At 42.5% G+C, this 27,664-nt stretch overlaps 1 protein-coding gene and 1 long non-coding RNA gene across 5 annotated transcripts in view; one reads left to right on the top strand and one right to left on the bottom strand.

The window, feature by feature from the left end:
- Nucleotides 1-8,998: 8,998 nt before the first annotated feature.
- Nucleotides 8,999-19,836, bottom strand: LOC140712924 (uncharacterized). The gene is made up of 4 exons (XR_012094771.1): nt 19,532-19,836; nt 13,521-13,657; nt 12,683-12,800; nt 8,999-9,149 (listed from the first exon to the last, which is right to left on the bottom strand). It is a non-coding gene; the product is annotated as an uncharacterized lncRNA (long non-coding RNA).
- The window catches only part of GLIS3 (GLIS family zinc finger 3), a 482,116-nt gene continuing 473,324 nt past the window's right edge, over nt 18,873-27,664 (top strand). For 2 of the 4 annotated variants that reach the window (XM_037997446.2, XM_007969360.3), the window contains exon 1: nt 19,252-19,534. The gene's annotated coding sequence lies outside the window, so the exon portion shown is untranslated. Of the gene's footprint in view, nt 19,535-21,875; nt 26,520-27,664 lie in introns of those variants that run through there. The other 2 variants (XM_037997443.2, XM_073021550.1) reach the window with 2 other exon arrangements.

Here is a 27,664-nt window from a genome sequence, read left to right as displayed (position 1 = left end):
GCTGCAAGTTTGTGATTTTTAAAACAAATATTTCTTCTATGTTTGTTAGCATTTCGCTGTAAAAAAGAGGTTTATCTTCCCCATTATTTACTTATTTATATATATTTTTTATCTCTGAACATCTGGACTCTTTTTGCTGCCAATGTTTTATAACTTATCATTGTTATTTTGATGCTAAAATTGCCCATAATTGGCCAGAGGGAGCTCTTTCAAGCTGGCTCCTATGTTATTTTGACACTGCCCCTTATATTTTTGAGGGTTTGCTTTCTGTCACAAGATGCGTACGGCTCACTTTGTACTTTCCCTGCCCTAGCCCTGGAATAAGCCATTTATCCAAGGGGCCCTGCTTCCTTTCAGTGGGGGATGTATTCAGAAATGAAACTCTGGGCCCTAGGTATGCTCACGACTACTGAGATGTCATTGATTCTAGGTGCTTTTAGTGAATAGAACTGGGAGATATACATTTCTTTAAATTTGTGGGTTCATCCTGGCCCCTCGAATTCCAATCAAACACAAGAGAACTCTTCCTTACCTCCCCACTTTCCATCATTGTAACTGCCCTCCACCCACCACCTCTCCCGCAGAGAGTACCCCGGCTCCCAAGAATACCAGTACATTTGTTCAAAGCATGCATTTTAAAACATGCTTCCTCCTTTCCCAGCTGCTGAAATAACTTATTTTGACATTCCCCAGTTTCTATAATTTTTCTAGTTACTTTTCTCACATTATACACATGTTCGTTCTAAGTATATCTTCACAAAGATTTTACCGTGTAGATGTGCTATTTTAATATTATTTATCATCAATCACACAAGGAACAATTCCCTTGGCTTGAGTAAGGCTGAAGAAGGTTGTTGATAATAACTTCCATCTGCTTGGCAGCTTAAAGTTTACAAAGTACTTTTTTACATGTGCTACTTCATTCACTCTCAATGGTTTGAATTCTTCAGGTCCTAGACAAAATGAACAATAAATAAATTCTGAGCTTCATCAATGTTTCACATAGGAGGAACTTGAATAATGCCTGCTCATTTTTTCTCTTAATTTTTTCTGTAGACCACCTCTGTGATCAACCTGCTGATTTTTAAAGAAGATCCATTTAGAATCTGTGACTAATGAAAATAGGTATCATATAAAAGGATGAATAATCTTAAGCAATAGGTAATTTAAAATGTTTTATACTCACTTTAGCATTTTTTGCCATTGTTATTTCATAGGGATTTTGTGTCTTCTTTAGACTGATATTTTTAAAAAGACATCTGCTTCCTAAAGACATAACAATTACAAATGCCTTTAAAGCAGTGGTTCTCAAGTGTGGCTGCAAGAAGAATGTCTTGGGGAAATGTGTGTGGGGGCTGCATCCCACAGTGATTAAATCAGAATCTTTAGGATAGGCATCAGTACTGTAAAAAACTATTGGGAAGATTTCACTGAGAAGCCACTGCATGGGTAAGGAAAGGCTGTGCTAAGGACTGATGAGGATAGCTTGGGTCACAGGTTAAGTACAAGAGAACTTGATCTCTACCTCATTTCTGATGTAAAGACCAGTACTTAAAGTACGCAAGAATATATTTTGAGCTTAACCTTGTCGTTGAAAGGCACAGAATACATTCTCTTTTTTCTTAGCCAATATGATATCAAAGACTATCTTTTCTTTATTCTAAGTGCCCTGCTTGAGCATCCTCATCTTTCAACTAGATTAATCTCCTTGAAGGGACAGCAAGTCTTCACTTAACATTGTCAATAGGTTCTTAGACACTGTGACTTTAAGCAAAACAACATATTAAAAAACCAATGTTACCAACGGCTAATGGATATAAACAAGAGTTAAGTTCCTACAATGGTTTTCTGGTCACAAAAACTTCTGAATAAAGACCACAAACACTTCTTATATTAAACACTGAAATAAATGTGAGCTATGCATACATTTTTAAAAGATTAATAAAAATAAATAAGATAATTATTTACCTGCTTATTCCAGTTCAGGGCTGCAGATGGTCGAAGCCTATCCCAGCAGCTCAGGGTGCAAGGCAGGAACCAACTCTGGGCAGGCTGCCATCCCATCTCAGGGCACACTCACACACATGCCCATACTTACTCGCACTGGGACCATTTAGACATGCTGATTCACCTAACATGCACACTTTGGGGTGTGGATGGAAACCAGAGTACCCAGAGAAAACCCATATAGACATGTGGAGAACATACACACTCCACACAGTGGATCTGGCCAGGAACTGATTTTGTTTTTCTCATCAATGTTATCACAAAATGATGTTGAATGAAATGGCGATATTTAAGGACCTACTGTTCTACTCTGTCCCTAGCAAGTAGTAGGAGCTGCTAAAATATCTGTTGACTTGCAATAAAGTCAGTCCAGTTAAGGACCCACAAAAAATGAAGATGTATTTTAAACAAAAAACAAGTTGTGGGACCTTATGGGAGAATCTGTGAAGGGGTTATGTGAGCAATCATCGGATTTGCAAAGGTAGCTATATGAGTTTAATGATTATTCTTTAGAATTTAGCTTGTAGGTATCCTACCCTCTCTTCCAAAACCAGAAAAAGTTGGAGAAATCTTTTTTGTTGAGGATAGACTGACAGTGGCATTAGGGGAGGTGTGATGTATGCTTCATAAAGGGGAATGGCATATACATACATACATATATATGTATGTATTTAAAATTTCCGTTGTGATCATCCCAGATAAGAATGTGTTTTATTTTAAAAATACAATATGTAATATCCTGCTTCCTTTCTAAAATTTAGAGTAGCAGAGTTTTGTGAACAACTTGGTGTTTCAGGGCAACAGCATCCCAAGAGGTAACATGAGATTACTGGTCTAAGAGGTCTGCATTCTAGAAGCCCATACCTGGAAGAACATGTCCAGGTACCTCTGAGCTAGGGTCAGGGCTAATGCTGGGGAACGCGCGCCACCTACTGACAGCCCAAGTCACCCTTTCTCCTTCCAGGAACCTCCTTCTTGGTTTGGCTAAGAGCAGGTATCTCAGAGAGGTTGGCCCCAGAAGACCCAGGGAGGTTGTCTGCAGTCCCCACTGTGTTTCACGGGGAAGTTCATGAGAATGTAGCCACACAGAGAGAGGTGTTCTGAGTGTATGTCTTCCATGAAGAGTTTTCCATTGAAAACTCTTTCATTGCACAAAGTATCAACAGGCTTGGTGAGGAAAATAACAGAACCAATATTTGGTTGAATGCTGTTATGTAAAATTATGGTTCTGCAACATGAGATCTAAAGACAGTTGTATTTCTAAGGCATGTAGGCGGCAGAAGGTGAAGTTTAGGAATTAACTCTGTTTTAGAAGGGTTTGAATCAATTTAAAGGCTTTAAAAAATAGAGGTTCGTTTTATTTAAAAATAAAACTTAAACTTGTTATTAAATGGAGAACATTTAGAAAAGTGTCATCACATATGGAGTTTTTTAGAACATGGACTGAGAGATCAAGCCCTGAGATACTAACAGTAAGGACCCCAGAGTCTCCCGGCAAACCATTCAGTCTCAGGCTTCTTGTGTAGGAGACAGGCATGATCGCTTGTCCTCTCAATATCATGTTGGGTCAACTTGAAAAGTGCACTAGAGACTGACAAGATGACGAGCTTTGTTTCTTTCACTAGGAAATGCATCTGGGACACATGATTTTAAGTGTAAGAAAGTCCATTTCCCAAATTAACTGAGATCCGAAATTAGACTTCTTTCTCTTCTCTTTGGTGGGAGTTGTATCTCCGAGAAAAGACACTCTGGTTGAGTCAGTACACAGAACAGCAGGAGAGAGTGGAAGGACCACAAGGGTAGAGAGGAAATATTCCTTCAGCAGCTGGGCTGGGGAATGGCTCCACAAGCTATGGTCTTGGCAAACTGGCTTTCGGGGCTTCCCATTTTCACCCTCAGCAGCACTGAATCTCTGAGAGTTCCAGCACTACTCATCCCAAAGGAATCAAGCTAACAGCAGGGTTTGCTGGGTGCCTGGCACTGAGCTTAATGCCTTTTGAAAATTAGTTCATCCATTCTGCCCACAGCCCTATGAAGGCTCAGGGACAGAGGTTAAAGGAACTTGCCCAAACCCCCAGAGCTAATGAATGAGAAGTTGACATCTAAACCCAGTTCTGCCTGGCTCCAGAAAAATCAGTGTTCTTTTCCATGTGAGTTCTGACCTGTCATGGTGGCTTTTCAGAAACTGCTAGTGGAAGTATCTTAGAATTAGAGAAGATTTGAAAGCCTCCATAGCTGTTTCTTTTCTTGTAAGAGGCTTATCCTGCACTGTGGGTGACAGAGAATCCCCTACTTTCTTTCTTTTTTTTTTTTTTTTTTTGACTGAAGACAACATAGCGTCATCAAAGCTCTAGACTACCTTAAATGGAAAAAGCAGTATTTACCTATTGACTTGAATGTATATGCATATGCAAACATATCATGTGCATGCATCTTTTTTTCATGGAGTGGGGAAGTTGAACAAAGAGTAAGGACACTGAGGAAACAGAGAGCATTGAGTGGCAGGTAGCTACACAGTGCCAACACATGGAGCCTGGGAGAAAGAGCATTGGACTGGAAGTCAAGGGTTCTTGATTCTAATTCGGGTCCTGCCATTAATGAAAAAAAAAAACTAGCTAACATTTGAGTGCTTGCAATGTATTAAGTACCATTTTGAACATTTTATAAGTATTAATTCACTTAATCCTCATGACCATCCTATAAGTACTATTATTATTCCCACATTGCTGCTGAGAAAACTGAGGCACACAAAGGTTAAGTTACTTGCCCCAGGTAACACCAGCTAATAAATGCTAGAGTTGGCTTAAACTCAGGCAATATGGCTAACTACATTTTTATGTAATGCCATCTCTCAACTACCTGATTTATTGATTTTGTCAGTGAATCTTTCTGGACTTCAGTTTTCCCATTTACACATTTATATTTTTAACAAATATTGAGGCCCAAGCCTGTGTAAGACCTCATAAATCAGTTAGAGGTGGAAAAGACCATGCACACTGATCCCCTACCTCCTGCAACACACACCCAGTGCAAAATGCAAGGGAGAGGAAGTCCAAGTGTACTTGAGACTCCCAGGGAAGGCTGCGGGAGGAGCTGGCATTGGAACTTGATCTTAAGGTGGGAGATTGGCCTAGGAAGGGCATCTCAGCAGAGGTAAAACTCAAGGTGTGTTTGGAGACTCTAGTAACTAGTTAATTTTGACTCAAGAACAGAGTATTGGGCAGGGGACACTGCCAGAGAGAAAAATCAAGGTCCAAGATCAAAGAGTCACATCCAGGACCATTAATCTGACAACCGCATGTCAGCCAAATTTGTGTGGGGAGAGACTGGAGGCCAGCAGACCCATGAGGAGGTTAGAGAACTGGTCTGGCTGAGAGAACTGAGGACCTCAAGTTGGGTGGTGGGAGGAGATGGGTTCTGAACAATGGGAGCTGATGCCAGAAACATCCAGAAAGCAGGCAGGGTGAGATGGAGAGGGGGAGGTGGCACAGTGAGCAGAATGGCTGAAGAGGGAGCAGCAGTGGCTCAGAAAGAAGACAGCTGCTCAAACTAAGATTCCTGTGGGCTATGGAAGCAGACACACTTGCCAGAGTTAATGGAGTTGTGTGGAGGAAGCTTAGGGTGATACTCATTAGAGGAGTGTGATGACAGCTACACCTACTATGTGCCGGGCATTCTGTATGTCCAACCTCCACCTCCCATGTTATCTCTAATCAACAAAAGAGTACTGTTACACAGGTATGTGGAATTCAGTTTGAGACTTTTTTTTTCTTCCCCAAAGAAGCAGCATAGCATAGTGCTAAAAGGACAGACTCTGAAGCCAGAAGACTAGAAAAAATAGAGGAGCTACTATCATTGTCTATCCTGGGGAAGTGATTTAATTTTTCTGTACCTCAGTGTGTGCATGTGGGGCTAACGTTACCAACCTCATAGTGTTATTGTGAGGATTAAATGAACTAATATATGTAACATGCCTGGCCTGAGTAAGCACCTGCAAAATGTTAGCTCTTCCTATGGATGAGTGAACTGAGAAGCAGAGATTAAATGATCTGGCTGAAGACACAGCCCTCAGGGCTGGCATACCCAGCTCCACCTGTCCCAAGACCTCCTTCAGTTCCACTAAGCCACAGTGAAGTGAGCAGAGCCATAAAACAGAGAGGGAAAGGATAGAAGAGGCCTAAGGTAACAGCACGGTCAGGTGAAGAGAGGAGGACAAGGAATGCAAGCACACTCAAGAAGAAATTGGGAGGAAGAGCAGATCTGTTTTTCATATGTATAACTACACTGCAAATAATTTATTGGCAAAATTTGCATGTATGTACATGCATGCTCATATGGGTGCCTGTGTATGTATACAATTGGAAAGTTTCTTTTTTTTTTTTCTTTTTTTTTTTTGAGACAAAGTCTCACTCAGTCGCCCAGGCTGGAGTGCAGTGGTGCGATCTCAGCTCACTGCAACCTCCCACTCCCCGGTTCAAGTGGTTCTCCTGCCCCAGCCTCCCCAGTAGCTGGGATTCCAGGAGCACACCACCGCCTGGCTCTTCTTTGTATTTTTAGTAGAGATGGGGTTTCGCCGTGTTGGCCAGGATGGTCTTGAACTCCTGACCTGAAGTGATCTGCCAGCCTTGGCCTCCCAAAGTGCTGGGATTACAGGTGTGAGCCACCACGCCCAGCATGTAAAGTTTCTTTCTTTCTTTCTTTCTTTTTTTTTTTAAAAACATTTATTTTAGGTTCAGACGTACATGTGCAGGTTTGTTATACAGGTAAACTCATGTCATGCAGGTTTGTTGTACAGATTATTTTGTGATTCAGATACTAAACCTCGTACCCAATAGTTATTTTTCTCTGCTCCTCTCCCTACTCCCACTCTCCACCCTCAAGTAGACCCCAGTGTCTGTAGTTCTTCTCTTTGTGTACATGTGTTCTCATGCAGTTTCCACTTACAAGAAGAATAGATTTTTAAAAGATCGTTTCTGTTTTCTTGATCATTTAAGTAAAATGGGCTTACTCTAAAAATGAAGACATCATGGAACCAAATTCCTGTCACCTAACCACCTCCCCTGCTCCCCAGTCAGACGACCACTGTTGACAGTCTTTAAACATACAACCCAAACTCCCAGGACAAGACAGTGTTTTATAGAAGGCAAGGGAGGTGACTCTAAAAGAGGGGGGCAGTGATAAGTCTGATGCAGGAGGGTCAGGGCCACCATGTTGCTGTTGGGGAAGACAGACAGTGGAAGTCAGGGTAGGGGTAGGAGTTGGGGGAATGCAGATCTGGTGTCTGGGTGTGGAGTTATTCTGGCTTGGGAGGGAGGGGGAGTGGGCCCTGACAGTTGCAGGGGTCAGTAACTTACCGTGTAATGGATTCCTTTGGGAGTCTGGTGAAGCTTGTGGACTGCTTCTCATGATAAGGTCTAAAATGAAATACATGGGATTACAAAAGGTAAACACTTTATAGTTATTTAGTTACTTTTTTGAGACAGAGTCTTGCTCTGCCACCCAGGCTGGAGTGTAGTGGTGCTATCTCCGCTCATTGCAACCTCCACCTCTCCAGTTCAAGTGATTCTTTTGCCTCAGCCTCCCAAGTTGCTGGGATTACAAGCATGTGCCACAATGCCTGGCTAATTTTTTTATTTTTAGTAGAGATGGGGTTTTGCCATCTTGGCCAGGCTGGTCTTGAACTCTGGGGCTCAAGTGATCCGCCTGCCTCGGCCTCCCAAAGTGTTGGGATTACAGGCATCAGCCACCAGGCCTGGCCAAAAGGTATCCACTTCTATCCACAGACTCCTTAGCATTAAGAACTTCTGCAAAGACACTCTGGCTTTAGGATTAGGCACTTCTATGAAGTTTCCATCCTTAGAAGTTGCACACTGCCCTCCAAATCCTCTACACCTTGTCTGTATTGAAATCTGAAGATGCACCCTGAATGCAGAATGGGTCCAAATCTCTAGCTTCAGACTATGATTTTAGACAAATACCTACCTTTGGGTGATTTAGATGCCCTAAATTGTAGGGAAGTGTAAAACATCAACATCACCACCCCCATTTACTTATTTCAGAAGGATGTGGGCAGAGTGGAAAGTGCTTCAGAGACTGTATGTGCTGATCAAGTCCTCATCACCTTCCCAAAAAATCCTACTGAGACCCAAAAGCGGGTAATCCTGGGTGATTGGCTCATTGTAGGAGGTCCTTGGTGTGTCGCACATGCTTGCAAGATGGCTGGGGCATGTCCTCATGGGACTGGATCCGTTCTCCCTGTGTCTGCACCTTCACACACATATAGTTTAGCTTTGGAGGCAGGAAGGGGCACTGCAAATGTGATTCGGCATTGAAACTAATGGATATATTTGGGGTTTAGGTTTGCAAATGAAGTTCAAAAAATCGGCAGTGACTCTTCTTGGACCAGGTGGAGAGCAGGAAGAAGGCCGGCAGCAGGTGTGACTCGGGTAGATTGGAGAGGCACACTGGGGCACGTTCATTTGACAAGCGAGTTTATGAAATTTTCCTTATTCCCCATTCACTCGGAAACTGGCTGAGTCTGCCTAAGAAGTCTATCAATACAGTATAGAAGGGGGATTATATCAAATAATTCCATTTACTGTTCAATTATATTTTTATATATATTTCTTGGGCCACATGAGCATGTCAGTAAGAAAAAGGCCCATCTACCCCTTGCCCATAACTAGATGTGAAATTATCATACCAACTACATCCATTGTTGGAAGTACTATTTTGGGTTGGCCCTATGTAATGTGAAATGAAGAGAAAAAGTGTGTAGCAGAATCCTGATATGGAAATCCAGACTTAAAAACATTCTCTGATGGTTTGGCATCCTCAGGATAAATTGGTCATAGTTTTCAACAACTCAGATCAAAACCAAATGCTGTTTGCGTTCAGACAGTGATTCAGGGACCACGTCTTATTTGGTTTCTTTGAAAATAAAGCACAGACCTCTTTTCATACCTTTGAGAGAAATCTTTTGGCCGCCAAATTTGTGCATTATAAATTTTCTTGTACTCTAATACAAAGTTCTACATCTTGTCTCAAATGTCTCTTTCGGAGTTATCCCAGCACTTCTAAGCTGAGTTGCTTGTTGCAATGATGATCTCCTGATGTCATGCGAAGAAAAAAAAATAGGCCAACTGGTAAAGATAAAAAATAAATGAGAGTAAATAAAACACATATGGAACTTCTACTTTCAGAGTTAAAATGTATATGAGTGTGTATGCAAATCAGTCATCAAAATAGAAATGTAGACTGGGCCTGCCTTAGGCACAATGATAAAGTAGTAAGTTTGCCTTTTGTGGCCTTTTATTCCTCTGACCTGGGTATTTTTTCAGAACTTCTACCTCTCTTCTTTCTTCAGCCTACTTTATGACCTTCTGTAACCTCAGTTAGATATCAGAATTGTCCAATTTGAGAACCACTCAGGACTCTTCCTTATGCCACACATCTGTTACTTATACTGTGCTACCCCCACCCCAACCACTGCCTAAGACCTTTGTTCATAAGTGGAAATTGTTTAAATGACTTTTTTTTTTAAAGTATTAACTCACAGCCAAGCCTTAATTTTAATGAACAGGTTATATATATTTTGGAATTATTTGTTGCTTCTTCTTTGTTCACTTAACAGACTATGAGTGCCTATGATGCAGACAGCAATGGCTTTGGTGTGGTGGGAATGACAGAAGAGGGCAGTTGTAAACCAGGCATGGGCATGTACACAAAAGGTTAAACAGCTTGACAAGACAGAGTAACAATTCGGAGATGATGCAGGCTGATTTTGTTTTATCTTAAAAAATGCTTTTATCATACATTATGTGTGGCAGCCACTGTTCTAAGCACTTAACAAATATTAACTCAGTCTCCAAAACAATGCTGTAAGGCAAATACCTGACTATATTCATTCTCCTTTTGCAGATAGAGAGGCAGGCACAAAGAGCTTAAGTGACTACCCTAAAGTTGCTCAGCTATTGAATGTGGAGTCAGGACTAAATCCCAGCAGGTTGGCTCTGGGGTCTGGGTTCTAAAATTGTATCAGTTCAGTCTCTCCAGCTGCCAAGTGTGAGACCTAGATGAGGGCTCTGAGTTTGACTGTAGGAGCCATCCCAGGTGAGACAAAGAGATCAAAAAGGGCTTTATGACAATGGCTCTTCACCTTGGCTGCCCATTTGTCTCCTAGGAAGCTTATAAAAAGTCCTGATGCCTAGATCCTATCCAGGCTGATTAAGTCAGAATCTCTGGCGGGGGGTGGGGGGGGGTGTGGGGTGGGGCCTGGCAAGTTTCTCCGGGTATTCTAAAGAGTACCCAGCACTGACAGCCACTGCAAGGAAGAGGCACTAGGACTGGATACTCACAGCTGGGGGAGATTTCAGGGAGGAGGGAGGAGAGGGTGTTCAGGTGGGAGATGGGTGGGGGCAGAACAAGGTCCCTTCTCTTCATTCTCCCTTCTCCTCTTCGTTGCCACCCTAACTTCCGTGTCCTCCTCCAGCGCCCTTCCTTCTTTCTCCTCTTCTTTGACCATGTCTTCCCCCTTCATTCCTTCCCTCTCTGTGTTTTCTCACCTCCTCTCCTCTGGTAATCCCTTTATCCTCCTCCTTCTTGCATCCCCCTGCTGCTCTCCTCTTACATCCTCTTTCTCCTGCCTTTCCTGTTCCTTCCAGTTCAAGGGCTGTGGGTCCTTTCACTTCACAGTGCCTGTCCTTGCAGCAGAAAGTGGGTGGTGGCAGGGTTAAGGCTCTCAGGTGGGTCGTGATACCAAGCCACAATGCTCCTGAAGAAGCTAAGGGAAGGATGGGATATACATGGCCAGGCCCCAGATAGTATCAGTAGCATTAAATACTATAAGGACAGTGTTCTGTGGGAGCTGAGAGCCAGCAGTGTTTGGGTCTAGGGGAGAAGGGAGAGAGGAAAGTTGAGAAAGTGCATTGCTGCTGTCACAAATTACCCTAAATAGCATCCTAAACAACCCGCAATTGTATCTTACAGTCTTGTAGTATAGAAGTCTAACACAGGTTTCCTTGGGTTAAGATCAAGGTGCGGCAGGGCTGCATGCCTTTCTGGAGGCTCTAGGAAGGAATTATTCCATTGCCTTTTCCAGCTTCTAGAGCTGCCCACATTCCTTGGTTAATAGCTCCTTCCTACACCTTCAAACCCAGTAACATAGTCTCTCTATGGTTCTGCTTCCCTGACTACCACATCCCTAATCCAGGGCTCACTTGCATAGGCCAGGATAGTCTCCCTACTTTAAGGGCAACTAATTAGCAAGTTTAATTCTGTCTGCAGCCTTAAGTCCCTTTTGCCATGTAATCTAACATATTCATAGGTTCCAGGAGTTAGGATGTGGATTTTTTTGTTGTTGTTGGGGCACAGAGGGGGACATTATTCTCCCTATCAGAGAAAGCTTCAGAGTAAGAGGAGGTGGATAGTAAAGGTCATTCTGTGTAGATAAAACAGCAGGCTCGGGGGCTCTGGAAAGTTTGCAAAGCAGGCTTTGAGGAACTATAAGAAGTTCAGTATCACAGGAGTGTCATATAAACAGGTCATTACATATATAATTTATACCATATATTTGTTCTTAATTTTTACATAAATTATGTTTATCACCTATCTCATCAACATGTATTACAATAAGCATACTTTATGGAGGCAGTAGAGCATTACAGCTAAGAGTGTGTGCCCTTGAGTCAAGTGAGGCTGGGTCCTACTCTCACCTCTACCACTCATTAGCCCCTATACTGTGAGAATTAAATGAGATCAAGAGTCTTAAAAGTACTTTGCTCAGCCTGGCACATAATAAGCCCCTAATAAATCTGAGTTGTTATCATTGCCATAACTAAACTGTGTCTTAAACTGATCACTCATAACTTGCCACCTTCACTTTCTCCTTAATGTCCACTTCTTGCTGGAAGGAAAAAGAAAGCAGTGACAGGGAGAACATTTCTGACTTATGCAATCTGCTGAGATAACATCGTTATTATCAAGTTTCCATTGTCTAACTGCTGGGGCCTAAATTCAGTCTAGAATCTAAGGACTCTCTGCCCCTGTTGCTTATATCAGCAGGAGTATCTATAGCTAGAGTTTCAAATGGCATTTAGTTATGAAACAGAAGACAGAAAAGCATGGGGGTGGGGAGGATATTCAAGGATGAACTGAAACTTTCCAAGGTAGGAGTAATAACAGCAGCAACAGCAAAAAGGCATGAGACTCAGAGATGGCTGGGCAGACATGTCTCTATGATTCCTTCTCTATTTCTGAATGCCATTCCAGGAAAATCTGGGTGTCTCCATTTTATCTAGGAATGAGAAAAATCCAATTTCAGTAGGAATTTGGAAATGAATGTATTTCCTATTAGATGCTGAATTCTGGGGCAATATTTGTTAACCAGTAACTGAGAACATGTAGAAATGGCCTGGTTGTTCGAGGCAGTTGTCTGACAACCAAATGGATAAACTACTCTATCTGACCCTCACAGGGTTGACTAGCTGGTCTGAAAGGGGGCATTGTGTAACTACTGGGGAAATGGAATTTCTCTTGCATAATATCAAACTGACCAAATGGTAGGAGGGTCCTGAAGAGAGTATGAGCCATAACTTTACTTGAAAAAACCCACAACCTGGGCAACATAGCGAGACCCCCCTGCCTCTACAAAAATAAATGAAATGAGGGCATGCACCTATAGTCCCAGCTCCTTAGGAGGCTGAGGCAAGAGGATCACTTGAGCCTAGGAGGTCGAGGTTGTAGTGAGCTATGATCACACTACTGCATTACAGCTTGGGTGACAAAGCAAGACCCTATTTAGAAACAAAAACAAAAAACAACAAAAAAAGACTAAAATGATGTCATAAAAGCTAAGTATAATATTTATTATGTGGTGAGCCCCTTGAAGTTTGTCTTGCTTATCTTTGTATTAATGATGGTGCCTTAATACCTTAGGTACTTCTATAAGTTGCTGTAATTATTTGTTTAGAAATTAAAAGGGATTTAGTAACTCGTACACATGAAAAAGTTAAGAGGTCATGTAGAAATCAGGTGTGGTTCCATCAGGGCTATTCTCTTTAATCTTCTCCACCCTTCCCTTCACCAAGTGTGAGCCTTCTGTGTAGGCTGAGAGGAAATCAGTTACACTTTTTTTTTTTTTCCTCTTCGCAACACATAGAGGAGAAAAGGTTACCTTTCCAGCGGCTCTCTAGAAAGAAGAGAAGTTACCTTCTTCAGAAGCTATCAAATAACTTTCCTGCTCACATCTCATTTAGCCCAAACTGGGTTACATGCCCATTTTTTAACCAATCCCTATAGCCAGGAGAATGTCTTGCACAGATTGACTTAGGCCCAGATTTATCAGCCATTCACTTTGACCGAGGGAGTGAGATTCCTCTCTGAATCACCAAGCCCATCAGTGGAGCTGGGGCTGGGATCAATTTCCCTTGAAGATCTTGGGCTGGGCTCCTTATCAATAGGGGATGCCCCTGGTTTTACATGCATGCTGGCCAGTGTCACAATTCCCATTCAACCTTTGCAATAACTCATGTAGTGGAATTGAAGTTCCCCGTGGTTTAGGAACCAGCTCAAGGTCTCTCGGGTAGTGGTGAAGTTGGGATTCCAGGATTTCTGATTCCAAAGTCCACTCTTCTTCCAACATACTACCTGCCTGAGTGAATAAACAAATAATTGTCTGGTGGAAGCAGGGTTTCCCGCCCTGAAAAGGTAATAGAGTAATGGCTAATAGGTAGAAGTTTGGCTAGTCCCACATGAGTTGGGTGACAGTGGGGAGATATTCCACCTCTCTCTGCCTCTGTTTTCTCATCTGTAAAATGGAAGTTGTGCTAGATCTTACCTGATTCGGATGTTGTGAGAATGAAGTGAAAAAAATGTAGATCATGAACTTAGAGCAGTGCCCCCAGCCTGAAGGAAGTCAACACTCTTACCCGGGGCAGGTCTGCTTTGGGGGCAACTGGTCATTTGTTCCATGGACAATAAAATTACACTCTTCCCTGCTGTATAGAGTTAAATAAGAAAAGAAATGCGTATACATGTGAAAATCTCCTGCGTGCTTTTAACATTGTGAGAAGTTAGGATTTGTGGAAAATCTCTGAGTTTCTTCAACCCCCTTTGCAGGTATATTTAAGACTCGAGGTGAGTTGGGGGGAAGTCTGAAAAGCCATGGAATTGCTTTTGTTCCAGAGCTTAATTCTGCCCCAAACTAACTAGTTGCTCTCAATTATCCTGATGTACCAGTGCTGTGCTGCCTTCTTCATTTCCACTAGTTTTTAAATAATTCACCTTCTTCTCTGCACCCTAATTCCCTATTTTCCATTTCTTTTCTTCCCTTTTCTCCCCATTATTTAAGTATATATTTTTATTTTGAGGCTAGAATTCAGGGTATGATGCAAATGACCTGGTTTAGTAGTGGGTGTCAGACAGGAAAGGGTCACTGGAGCAGGGCACAGACCGGCTCTCCTCCTTACTCTAAGCATTGCATAAAGTCTTTGAATTTTCTTCAAAGAAATTGACTTGTCTTCAAGAAATAGGAGGTAATATTTAAATCTTCAGTTTATAATAAAAAGCCTAGGTGTACAGAAAGCTACTTCATATCACAATGTAAGAAATCATTCCTGCCTCTTTCACACTCCCTACACACTAATTGTGCTCATCTGACATTGATAACAAAATGCCTTGTACTTTGTATACTTGCAATGTGCTTTGCACACATTCAAAGAGCATCTGTTAGCCTCTTTTGGAACACTGAAATGATTATACACATATGTAATAATTAGTTGTGTTATTTATCATCTCTGAAGGTAAAGAAACCATTCTTTCATTCTCTCATTAATTAATCCATTTATTAGATTAGTATTAGTTACTTACTAGTGCCCAGTACTATTTCGAGGCCATGAAAGGCATATGAAGAAAAGTAAGTTATGGTCATTAAGAGGCACTTATAGAAGGCAGTTATAGATAAGATAGCATTGGGATTAGGTAATTAATTTTACAACATCACATATAGTTGGCCAGCTTAGATGTTAAATTGTGAAAGAATAACTGGCTGCCTGTAGAATATTGTATATATCTATGAATTTATGTTTGTTATGGTAAGCTCTTTGTAGATATACCTAAGTAATATGTCAAGGAATACCTCATCAACCTTTCTCTGAATTTTAGATACATCTCAGCTTGGTTTGTATAAAAAAGGAAGAAACATTTCACCAATTAGACAAGATTGAGAGATAGTGTATGGAATAAAATATTTACAGCTTTGACTTTAGAAAGGAAAAGAGGTATGATGTTGTGAATGTGATAGGTGTAAATAACAATTTTTTAATAAAAATTATATCACTGATGCGTATGTGAGCCAAAGAGTCTGGGCTGAACATACTTGTGACAAATTAGTAGAAAAATCAGCTTAAGTTTTCTTAATATATCACACACTGATAACATAATGTGAAATTTGCTGCATTCCACTATTTGTACTACTCACACAGGAAAGAAAAATGGAAATTTTCCATTTTACACATTTAGTTCCCCCTCTTAAAGTTGGCAAACACTAACTTTTTCCGCTGCATTTCTACGTAACTGGACTCTTGCCAGCTTGTGTGTGTGTGTGTGTGTGTGTGTGTGTGTGTATGCATCTGTGTTTTAATAGCTAGGCATACTATCACTGGTGCTATTAGCTCAATTTCTCTGCATTTTGGGGTTCAAACTTGTTTCTTTTCATGGACACTTTATGGGAGTAGGAATCTGATCACAGTTCTTTGCAAGTTTTTAAGTAGTTTACTGTCAGAGCACTCAAAGTGACTCAAATAACAGTTCTGAAGTTTTGCTGTTAGGATGTTCCTTCGGGAGTGTTTCATTGCTGTGAGACTGTGGATGTTTCTATTTTGTACTCTAGCTTTGAGTGAGATGCTTGCTATGCAGGACTTATGCCTTCTGTGCCCCTTCTGATGCTGATTCTTCTACTTGAAATGGTCTCCTCTGCTTATCAGTTCTCTACTCATTCTTTGAAGTCCAGCTCAAACAGCCAAGCTACTCCATGTCACATTGCAGGAAATTATTCGTGCCTCCTCCACACTCCCTAAAAACTTCACTGTGCTCATCCAACATTGATCACAAGATGCTTTGCACTTTATACACCTGCAATATGTTTTATACACATTCAAAGAGCATGCACAATTATTTTGTAGTACAGTAATGTTGATTGAACTTGGGGCTTCTAAACTGGCATATCTGGCTCTGTCTCTGACTCTCTTTAACTGTTTACTGAGCTTCAACTTCTTGGCTTCTAAATAGGAGATTATTCATATCCACTTCATTCAATTGTTTTGAGGATTAGACAAGGTAATATATGGAAAGAGTCCCCATTTCTTGAGGGTTTGCTATAACTGAGACACTGGGCAAAAAGTTTTCTGTAATATCCTCACATGTAGAATGCATACATGTGTTAATTCCCTTAGTCCTAATACTTGGACAGAGTATGTACTCACTGAATATTTCTCAAATGAATGAGAACTGGACTGGAGCTGGCAGCAGGGGCCTGTCTGCTGAGTCAGCTGCTCTGAGTCAGCGGTTGAGGAACATACAACACAGGTCTCTAGAGAGGGAAGATACAGACTGGGCTGCAGTTCCCACCTATCTGGCTGAAGGGCTGCCAGAGTATGATTCCTAAGCACGATGGAGAGCTCATGGGTAGGGGAGAGTATCATTTCCGAACTACATGATTTCCTTTCTCACTGTCTCTCATTACCACCCTCCCTCACCCCTGCTGACCAATTCAGCCCAGAAGAGGTACAGATCTCATTCTGAGTCACTCCAGGGTTGTATTGGTACAACAACAACTACATTTTTACTATAACCCATGGAATATAAGAACATTGCAGATCTACATTCTTGGCCAGAAAAAAAAAAAAAAAAGAAAGAAAAGAAAAAAATTCAACCAAAGCACTATACCTCTTTAGTGGTAAATATTTTAGGAATGTTAGATGTTCATGAAAATCACACCTAAATAAAATGACATTCCCACTCTTGGGCTCTTATAAATGAAGAGATTTTGGGGATCTCCAGGTCGATGACTCATAACTTTCCCAGTGTTTTTTTCCATGAGCCATTGATTAAAGTTGGGTGTAGCACTATGTATTTTTTCTTTTCCAGCTAAGCTGTTCCCATCATTTGGGAAGTTTTAGAAGCTCTGCAAGCCCCTAGAATACCAGTCTATGCATCAAAACCATTGTATTTGAAATGATATTTAAGGGACATTGGAAAGGTTTTTTGCAGCCTCCACCCAGGCTTGTCTCGTTCCTGGGGAGCAGTTGTTGTACAGCACAAGAATCTGATGAACAGAAGTTCCCATGATGCATTGAAGGGTTAGTATTCCCATCTTGCTCTGTTCCTGAAGGCTGGAGTTAATGAGGAAGAGTTTTTATGTGAATGTCAGGCATGTTGCAATAACTAGCCACAATGGAATAGTCATGGCAATTTCCACCACTTGGTTTCTTTGTTTTTGTGATGTTGCTGCATGCTTCATTTTATGAGTATTTTCTTTTCTTGTGTGTGGTTGAGCCCATCTATTGCCAATCTTGGGCCTGGATACTTGTATTTAAAAGAGATGAACAGAGAGAAACTGGAAAATTGACAGAATGACATATCCTAAACTCTTATTATTTTTCTTCCCCTACTTCTGCTGACAAATATTCTGGTGATTAATATTCTGATGAGTTTGTGTCCCGAGGAGAAGGAAAAGAAAAGAAAAAGTACTGTGGAAACCAGGCTTCTTTTGGTTATGTTAATATCATGGATACAGACCAAACCTAGTAATATTCCCACTGAAATTAGATAAATGAAAACTGCCAATAGTCTTTTAGTTTTGGCTTTCTGGGCTAAGTCATTTGTGTCCTTGAGGACTTCTATCTTGATCAAAGCATCTACTACCTGATTGCTAATTTATATTGGAGTAGGAACAATAGAATAGAATATAAGGACTTGTGAAATTCTAAAAGTGTCTGGTGGCATCCTCACTCATTTAATTTATGAGGGTGAATAATACTCTCAACTGCAGAAAGGCCTACGTGGAGGATATTGTGTGCATTACATACCTAGATTCCCAAGATGGAAGTCCTTGCATCTGTGGCAATACATGTGATGAACTACTAAAAGCAGACTTTCTTGTAACAACCTTTTGAGGGCTCTGATCAACACAAGCAGAAGGGGTGGTGGGTCAGAGCTTAGGTGGGGTATGAGGCTGAGGATGTTGAATTCATAAAGTGCCACTTTATAGATGTAACATATGCAGGGAATATACCTCCCTTCCTAACTGCCTGTGTTAGGAATTTTATACCCTTCCAACACTTCCATCACCTTCCTCTCTTCCCTGCCTATACTTGGAAAAGATGCCAAACGCTTCCTTAGTGCTTCACCTATCCAGTTTCGAAGTTGTTATGTGCATCCGATCCCAAATTTCAAAGCAACCCTTTTGCCATTTTTCACTGTGTTATTCTCTCTGTGTTACTACCGGATTTTTTTTTGTTGTTGTTTATTTTTTTTTTATGACCTGACATCAAATCCTGGCTAAACACTAACACCTTTTCATGTTAAAATAGAAGTCAGTTTAACAAATAAGGCCAGGAAGAAGGCGAAGTGTCTCCCTGCTGTTACCCTGTTCTGGAATTCTGTAATTCCTCGACTTCTGGCGTACTGGGAGTGTGAGAGTGTGTGTGTGTGTGTGTGTGTGTGTGTGTGTGTGTGTGTGTACGCGTCAAGAGGGAGACACAAGCTCAGCCTTCGAATTGGCCAGCCTAGTGACCAGCGAGCCCGCCCCCACTCTTCCCCCTCCCCCTCCACCGCTCACACTCAGGAAGCAGCTGGCTGCAGGCCGGCCCTCGCGGCCGCACACACATCCACACTCCTTGCCGGGCCGCCTTCCTCCCTCCCTCTTCCCCCTTCCCCTCTCCCTGCAGCCGCGTCCACACTGCGCCGCCCGGGCAGCCCAGAGCGCGGCGCGCACGGGCACCGGCGCCGAGTCCCGCGGCCAGTGCCCCTCCCGGGACCCCTTGTAAGCCGTCCGTGGCCGTCCAGGGTCTCACCGGCGACGGAAGCCGCCTGCAGCAATTAGCCAGCATCCCGGGGTCGGCCCCCAGAAGCATTCCCCGGCCCAGGACAAGGATGAACAGGACAGACGAGGCACAAAGTCGCAACTCAACTTTTTAGAAACATTATTTGCTTGTGTATGTGTGTAGCAGGGGAGAATGAGCTGATGCCGAGGGTCCAGCCGCCCCGCCTCTGCCTCCTCCTCCCCCTGCCGCCGCTGCCCTCGCAGACGCGCGCGCACACACGGCACTTGGGCCGGGTTTCCGCGCTCCGTCCCCCGGCTTGGATGGGGGTTTTCATTTCCGAAGGAGGCAGAGCCCGCGGAGCGCGCTGAAGGGCTGGAGCCCCAAGTTACTCTTCGCCAGCGCTGGCCGCCCGCTGTCACTCGCGCTGGCTGGCCTGCGGAAGGGACCCGCACACCGGGCTTTGTTGTGGAAATCCCGGTTACCTGGTAAGTGGATGCCATAGGAACTTTGCTCGCAGGCGAGAGACGGGGAGAAACCGGGCGCTTGAGAGTGTGGGGGAGTTAAAGCTCAGAGACGCAAACTAGGGATTAGAAATAGTTTTCCACGCTGAGCCGGTGGCGTTCGCGCGGGTTTAAGGATACGCGCACCCCAATCCTCAGAGTCATAGGTCACTGAGAGACCTGCGCTTATTGAGACTGATAGCAACAATTAGGGTTCACACAGTGTTCCTGTCAGTGGCCTAAGAGCGCCCAATGTAGAAGACAGAAAGATCAACAGGGTTTTAAAGTTTCGCTAATTAGGAACAGTTTTTGTTTTTTCATTTTAAGTAGAGGGGGCAGAGGGGTACACAATCAGGGCAAGTTGCAGGACGCACGGGCGTGGGGCACGCCACTCCAGAGCCCCCACTGAAGGGAAACTTTGGCGAAGTGGGAATTGATGGGGTGACGTGAGGTCTCTCGCGCACACACGGGGCAGTAGTTGTATTTTCAAGTTCCACGTGTTTGTGGAGCTTCACGAAGACTGTTGTCCACGCCTGTGTCTCATCCAAGCCGGTGTCCCTATGATTGCAAGAGGTGGTCGGGTTGAGGGTACCTACACTCCTCGCCGGTACCAGCCCGACGACCCGCAGCCGCCGGGTCTATAACTATAACCTCCCACGCCGCCAGTGCGCAGACACAGCCAGACACGAACCCTCCCCGCCGGGTTCGTCACCTCGCGTTTACATTTTATGGGGCCCGACAAAATGTCAGCACTGTTTGGAAAATGTCTCAGTCTCGGAGACTTTGTCCTGCGCACGGCTCCAGTCCCTATAAATGACCCTGTGTGTATTTTGAAGTCGGCCCTGGTCGCTCTCTGGAAAGCGTGAGTGAGCTGCCGGCTCTCTCCTAGACACACACCTTGCCCCGAGCGACAGTTCCAAGTTACTCACTGGAGCTGACAAGTCACCTCGGGGACAAGAAAGTCACCCAAGTGTCTGGAAATCTTGGCCCTGGCTGATTTGTCATCCTATGGATGATTCAATTAGGTACCTGGCGGGAGAAACTTTGGGGAAGGGTTTCTGGCTCCGTGTTCGCGCCCTCCGACTTGTTGGAGGTGTTTGGGAGGTGAGAAGCGAAGGGAAACCACAGGCTTAGGACACTGGCGTGGCGGGGGCCGGTGGCCAGCGTGCGGGGGCTGCGAGCCCGGCCATGGCTACTCCGGGCTACAGGCTCCGGCCGGGCAGGGCAGCGCGCGCGGGTCCCCGCCGCCCGGGCTTCCCAGCCGCGGCGCCCTTTCGGCCCCCGACTTAACTCAGGAGCGGGTTGCACAACAGGAAGCCGGCACTAGTTTGTTTTGTTTTGCTGCGTTCGCTCGCTCGCTGGCGCACAGGGCCGAGGGTTAGGGGCGGAGGCGGCGGGGGAGTGACGGGGTCGCAGCCGCGCGCACCGCGCCGGGCGCTGTCGCCTCCGCCTCCGGACCCGCCCCTAGTTCCGCGCCAAGGAACCTGGATTTCCGACCCCGGCAGCGAAGCTAGTGGGATAGGGAACCGATAAGGGCTGCCCTCCTCCTGCCTTGTCCCACGCGCCTCTCCCCCGCCTGGCGGCCTCCCGGCACCTCTCCCGACTTCTCCTGCCCTCCTCTTGGCAGGAGCGGTCTCGAGGACTGAGGTCTCCGTCCCCCTGCTCTGTGTGCCTCCTTGAGCGCCCCGCTAGTCTGCCCTGGTATAAGCTTGGCCCTCATCTCTGGAGCATCTAAACCCGGGGCAGGGGTAGGGAGCTACTTCCGGAATCGCAAGGAGCAGGGTCCGTAGAGACAGCACTCGTGCAGTCGCGGCCCCGTTTCACAGAGAGGGTTGCTCTTGCACCCTCTCTCCGAACCGGCAGAACCACCTTCCTCCAGGACTTAAGCATCTCCTGAGAGTTGGGGCCCCGGGGCCCTGGAGTTTGTGAGAAGAAGGAAGTTCTGCAGCTCCCCCCAGTGGACCAGTTCCCGTTAGTGTGGGACCGGGAATCTCAAGGATAGACTATTAAAGCTAGAGTGGACCTTGTAGTCACCTACTGATGAGGAAACCGAGCCTCAGAGACGTTAAAGGTTTTGCCCAAGACCTCACAGCCAGCTGTTACAGACCCAGGACAAACCCTTAAAGTTCTGTTACCAGTTAAGAGACCATTTCTTGGCTTGAAGATGAACTCAAGACAAATGCAAAGTCTGGTTCTGTCCCTTCTGAAAGCTTTGATGAGTCATGATTTCTACCTTGGGAGTTAGCCAGACGTGTCTGTTTCCCCCTCTGTCTTGTTTCTCACTGGCCCTCCCTTTTTAGACTAAACCTTTTTTTTTTTTTTTTTTTTTTTTTTTTTTGGTACAAAATCGATTTGTGTTGGTTTAAACCTTCCTGTTTCTTCTGTCTCCTCCTAGTTTGCTTCCAGTGGTTCTGTGTGAAGCAGGTGCAACCTGCAAAGGTTTGCAGAAAAAGAATCCATCACAATGAAGGTCGTTTTGAGAAAGTTTGAAGCAATTTAGACAGGAGAGTGTTACATTATGTGCCTTTTTTTTTTTTTTTCAATTGAGAACAAGCTAAAGTGTAAGGATCATCTATAACCGTACTGCAGTTTTCATATATTTTCACTAGTTTTCTGTGCAGCCGGACTAGCTCTGACATTACTTTTGAGAGGAAGGGTAGGGGGCATTTTTTCCACTGTTTTCAAAACACCTTTCCTTTCTTTTAATTTCCTTTCTGTTAATTGCTTTCTTTTCTTGCCCAGAAGACTGAGTAATCCTTGACTATGAGTAGATCAATTTAACTGCTGCTGTTAACTTCTCCCCTTGAGTCACCTTAGGCCAGTTTGGGGACAGCATCTTTAATCCCCTAATTCCACTGAAGTTCTTTAGTAGTAGGCAGGTTATCAGAGGTTGAATACCTAGGGTTTGTTGGTTTGCTTGGAAGAAGTGATCATTGCTTCAAATAATACAATCTTTATTGGGGTGGTGGATGAACTCCAAGGTCCACCTAGTGGGTGAAATTCCTACTGAGCTAAAATAGGCTGGGTAGGGGAGGTTAAATAATAGCCAGATAATGTTTTGTATCAGCCCTGCCTTCATTTATGCAGGAGAAAGTGGTCTTTCTGCCATTTCAGAAGAGAGCTCAGTGTTCTCGGTCTTTTTTTTTTTTTTCTCTCTGACTGTTCTTTCCTCCTAGTAAATTAAGCCCAAGGACGTTTATTCTTTCCACAGTTGTCTCTCTCATATCATAATTATTGATCTTTGGAGTTGGAGTGTTAATTTACTCTTCTCCCAGATTATAGAAGATGTACTTGTGGAAGGAGATAACTGAGAAAGCGGCATCACGTGCACATTTCTCATCTCTGGAGAAGTCATTTTCTGTGTTTCTGTGATTATTATTTTCTGTAGGGGGCATTATATTGTAAATAAGGTGGAAATACAGGACTTAACTGTTTTACTTTTCCCTAAGTTTGGTTGGTTCATAGACTGTATCAGGACTGCAGAAAAAAGACACATAGGAAATCTGTGATTAAAAAAACTTGTTGCCATTCTCATTCAAGGAAGATCACACATAACAAAACCTTTGAAATGACATTGATACATAGTTTGATTAAAAGATGCCCAAGTCCCCAGCTTTTGTAGTTTCCCACTTACTTAAGGCAGAGTTGACACAAAAGCCAAATTTTCTATTGAGATAAAATAAGATATCCTTATGGAAAAGCACACTTATCTTAAGCTTGATGCATTTTTTTGCAAGTGGAACACACCCACATAACTAGCCTCCAGATCAAGAAACAGAGCATTATCAACACACCAGAAACATCTCTCACACTCCATTCCAGTTACCACCTCTGCCTAAGGTAACCACTGCCCTGGTTTCTAGCAGATAGATTAGTTTTGTCTGTTTTTTAAAAAATATCTTATGTAAATGGAATAATTCAATATGCACTCTTGGGTCTGGCTTCTTTCGCTCAACACAACAACCTTTTATTAGGTCAAATAATTTGGACTCCCCCTTTAAAGATGATGGAAACAGTCTGGCTTGCAGAAATTAGTGAGGCATTACTTAATATGATAGAATTAAGGGAAAACACTAACCAAACTGAAGCCATATTTATATTCTGATGACAGTCTGGTTAGGGAGACCAAACAGACACAAGTGAAATGTTTAATGTGACACCAGTGTAGGTGAGCAGGAAAATTCAGAGGAGTTCCTTCCACTAAGGCAACCCAGAGTGTATATCACAGTCCCTTGGTGAGGGGCAGCAACCCCCATAATAATAATAAAAAAAAGTGCCTGGTTTCAGTACTGAACTGTTCATTTGCAACTTTTAGCTGGGATTTTTCATTGTTAACCAGTAGGCCAAGATAAAGGCAAGAATAAAATGCCTACCCAGAAAAGTGGAATAGAATTTTTGTGCTACTTTTTCCTAGTAGAGAAAGGAATAGACTAGGAAACTTGCAACTGTAATTAAACTGGTTCCATAAGCCATGGGATTCATGATTATGGTCACACCTCACTTGTATTTATTCAGGCAATAAATTATAGATGTGGGGTATAATTGTGTATTTCACTTATGCCACGTTTTTCAGTATGAAATATCAGTGTACAGAATGAACAATGTAAATAGAATAAATGTATGTGAATATATAGATGTAGCATAAATATATGATAAATGTATGGTGAAAAATCAAAATATAGGTGTAAAACAATCTATGTGCATGTAAGGACTGGGGAAAGCTCAAAGATAAATTATCTGTAACCCCAGAACTCAACAAAATTAGAATTTAGACAGGGAAATGAAAAACGGGCAAATAACTGTAATGCAGTGTAGAAAGTTATGAATGTTGAAAGAGGTGTGTAGAGTAAAATAACATTTATTGGGTCCTTTCGTGTACTGAACAGTGTGCTAAGCATGTGATGTGGATTCTCATTTATTATTCTGTAATTTTTTTTTTTTTTTGAGACATAGTTTCACTCTTGCTGCCCAAGCTGTAGTACAATGGCACAATCTCGGCTTACTGCAACCTCCCCCTCCCGGGTTCAAGTGATTCTCCTGCCCCAGCCTCCCAAGTAGTTGGGATTACAGCCATGTGCCACCATGCCCGGCTAATTTTGTATTTTTAGTAGAGATGGGGATTTCACCATGTTGGTCAGGCTGGTCTGGAACTCCTGACCTCAGGTGATCCACCTACCTTGGCCTCCCAAAATGCTGGGATTACAGGTGTGAGCCACCGTGTCTGGCCTGCTATTCTGTAATGTTATGAACTATGCACAGTAGCATTACATTATCCCCATTTTACAGGTCAGATTTGTAGAGACTAAAAAAGGATCAAGGAGGGCCTAAAGTGGGTATTTGGAGTGGGCTTAGAGGGTAAGTAGGATCTGGATTTGGGGGAAAAGAAAGCAAAATAAAGGAGGAGGGGAAAGACCATCTAGCTGGACTCTAAGGCAATTTGTAGAATTAACAGAAACAAAGATGCAATCATGTTCCACTTTGGGAAGAAAATCAAGGAATTTGTAAAACTTGAATTATGAGGTTCTCAGTAGCTGAGGGCAGACTTGAGTCAAGGAAAGCTGGTGGGGCCAGCCTTGTCTGACGTGATCTCTTCAAAGCCAGGAACAAGAATGACTGCACGTTCCTTCAGGTGCAGCAAGCCTTGCTGAACTGCAGATGGGCAGATGATGTCACAGTGCAAGATCATAACCTGTCCTATGCTCCATGATAAGGAGATCAGACTTTCTGAATATCAGTGATTTCTAAAGTTCTAAGCCAACTCCATCAAATTTCTTTTGTAGGCCTGCTGAATATTGTACACAGAAAACCAACCAGATGCTAGGGCTAGTTATGAATTCTTGTTATTCTTGTGTGTGAAGAAATTGATTAATGTTTTCCCAACCTTTTCAGCATGACCGATAGATTCCACTTCTGTCTGTAACTTGGCTGAGTCATTCACAGAGGTTTTCAAAAAATCTTTTTAATAAATATGTTGTCATGTTGGTTAAGGGCCTAGTCATTGTTGTGGACGTTCATACTTCCGCAGTGATGTCAGTGAACATAATTTAACTTCTGTAAAACTGCTGTCTACCAACAGCCAGAAATAGTTACATTGGTCACTTTTATGCAATAACTATGCTGAAGGAAAAAAATCACTCAGTTACGTATGTGATGGGAACACAATAAGATGCCTGAGTATTTGGTTTAGGGAGTGATAAATTTTATTTCTAGAATCTTCCATAGATAAATGTTTGTTACCCTTTTTAAAGGATTGTGATCTTTAGCCTTGCAAATACCTAGTCATGTGGACTGAGTAGTTAGTTATACAGACTAAAGGATAATGAATGCTTTTTTCATTTGCCACATTTTATTCCTTATGTACCCTCTTGTGTGAGGATGGGCTTTTTTTTTTTTTTCCTTGAAAGAAAAATCTCCAGCCAGTTATTTTACTTTTATATTTCTGAAGAAGAAGCCTTTGTGTCTCAAACCCTGGCCATGTGCTATTCACTCTTTGCAATTCAGGTAATTAATTCACAGTGACATCATCGGGAATGTGTTCATTTTTCCATTTCACATTCCTCTTTTCAGAATCTCATGGCTAACTCATATTAAGAACACATTTTGAAAGACTCAGTTCTCAAAGACATTGTGTGTTAATTTAAACTTTACCTACTTTAGTAGTGTAAGAGGGGGTTTTATTCCAGGGAAAGTTACCTGTCCACTGCAATGAAGAAGATCCAAAATTTTCGGTAATTTTGATCCTGATTCTGTCAGTTGGTTGATCAATTATTACTTATTGAGCACAATTGATCAATTGATATTTACTGCACAGTGAAAGATAGCAGTGGTAGGAATGAAGGTTTGTATCATTGAATCCTTATGTTTTATAAAGCCAAAAATGTCAAACCCTTAAATCTTTTCTGTTCTTCATTCCAGCTATATTTTATTATTTATTTTACTTTGACTATTCAACTACCTCCAGCTGTTCTTGGTAAGTACTTGGGTAGACAAATAGTCCAAATAGTCCACTGCTTTTTAACAGTGACTTTTATGCTGTTTTGACTGTGACTCACCCTACAATTTATTTTTTGTCTTACCCAGAAGACGTGTATGCATACAAATGGGCAGATAGGTATACCTACAAATAACTGAAGTAAAACAGATACTTCACCATTAATACATTTGATGTACTCCAATAGCTTCTATTTTATTCTAGTAGTCCTATTTCATTAAATAATGCTTTCTCTGTTGAATAATTAATTTCATGGACCACCAGTGAATTGCAATCCAGTTTGAAAAACACTACTTTAAAATGAACACTGAACGTAGATGTAGGAACTTATAGTCTATGGGTCCAAGACATGGTACTTTCTGAACCTATTTATGTTTTTCTTAAAAATCTTTTTGGTTCCAAGTTCATTTTCATTTTGTGTGATTTCTTATAGCTGACCGAGAAAATCCCTAATTTTCCTCTTCTCCCTTGCCATTTTTGGTAGGACCATGGTTCTCTAGACCTTTCTGTACTCATTGATGAGTTAATGACTGGGGCAAAGTAAATGAAACACTTCTAAGTAATTACTACTGAAAGTAGTGACATTTAGTAAACTAGGAGGATATGAAAGTTATATAGATGCACTGAAGAGTGGAAAGTAGATTCTAAGAGAGGTTATTGAACTTTTAATACTGCCCTCCAGCAGTATATTCCTGAAGGTCCTGAATTTCCTTCGGCAATCTGTAGCCGCTATCATTGTATGGAAGGCTCTCAATGCTGCTTCTGATTTTTTAAATGAGAATTGACTAAGAGTATAAATTCCTGAATTGGATGTGGTCATTCTTTTTTTCCTACTCCCTTCCTTTTCTCTCCTTTCTTTCTTTCCTCTGCGTCCTGTTCGTATTTACTACTCATATTTTGAATGTCATAGCCATTAATTTAAATTTAAAGTGATATGGCCAGTCCTTTCACTCTATAAACTTAGAAAAGATTATTTTAATTTTTGAGAACATTTTATAAAATATAAAAATGAAAAGTTAAAACATGTATATCTCTAATTAAATAGCAAAGGGTTTGAATTCACAGATAAAACAAAGTCAGAGTTTCTATTAGGTGAGCTCCCTCATGTTCATTACATTATCTTT

The sequence above is a fragment of the Chlorocebus sabaeus genome, chromosome 12, assembly GCF_047675955.1.
Source record: "Chlorocebus sabaeus isolate Y175 chromosome 12, mChlSab1.0.hap1, whole genome shotgun sequence".
In the NCBI taxonomy this organism is placed as follows: domain Eukaryota; kingdom Metazoa; phylum Chordata; class Mammalia; order Primates; family Cercopithecidae; genus Chlorocebus; species Chlorocebus sabaeus.
This window is presented reverse-complemented; position numbering and strand designations above follow the sequence as displayed.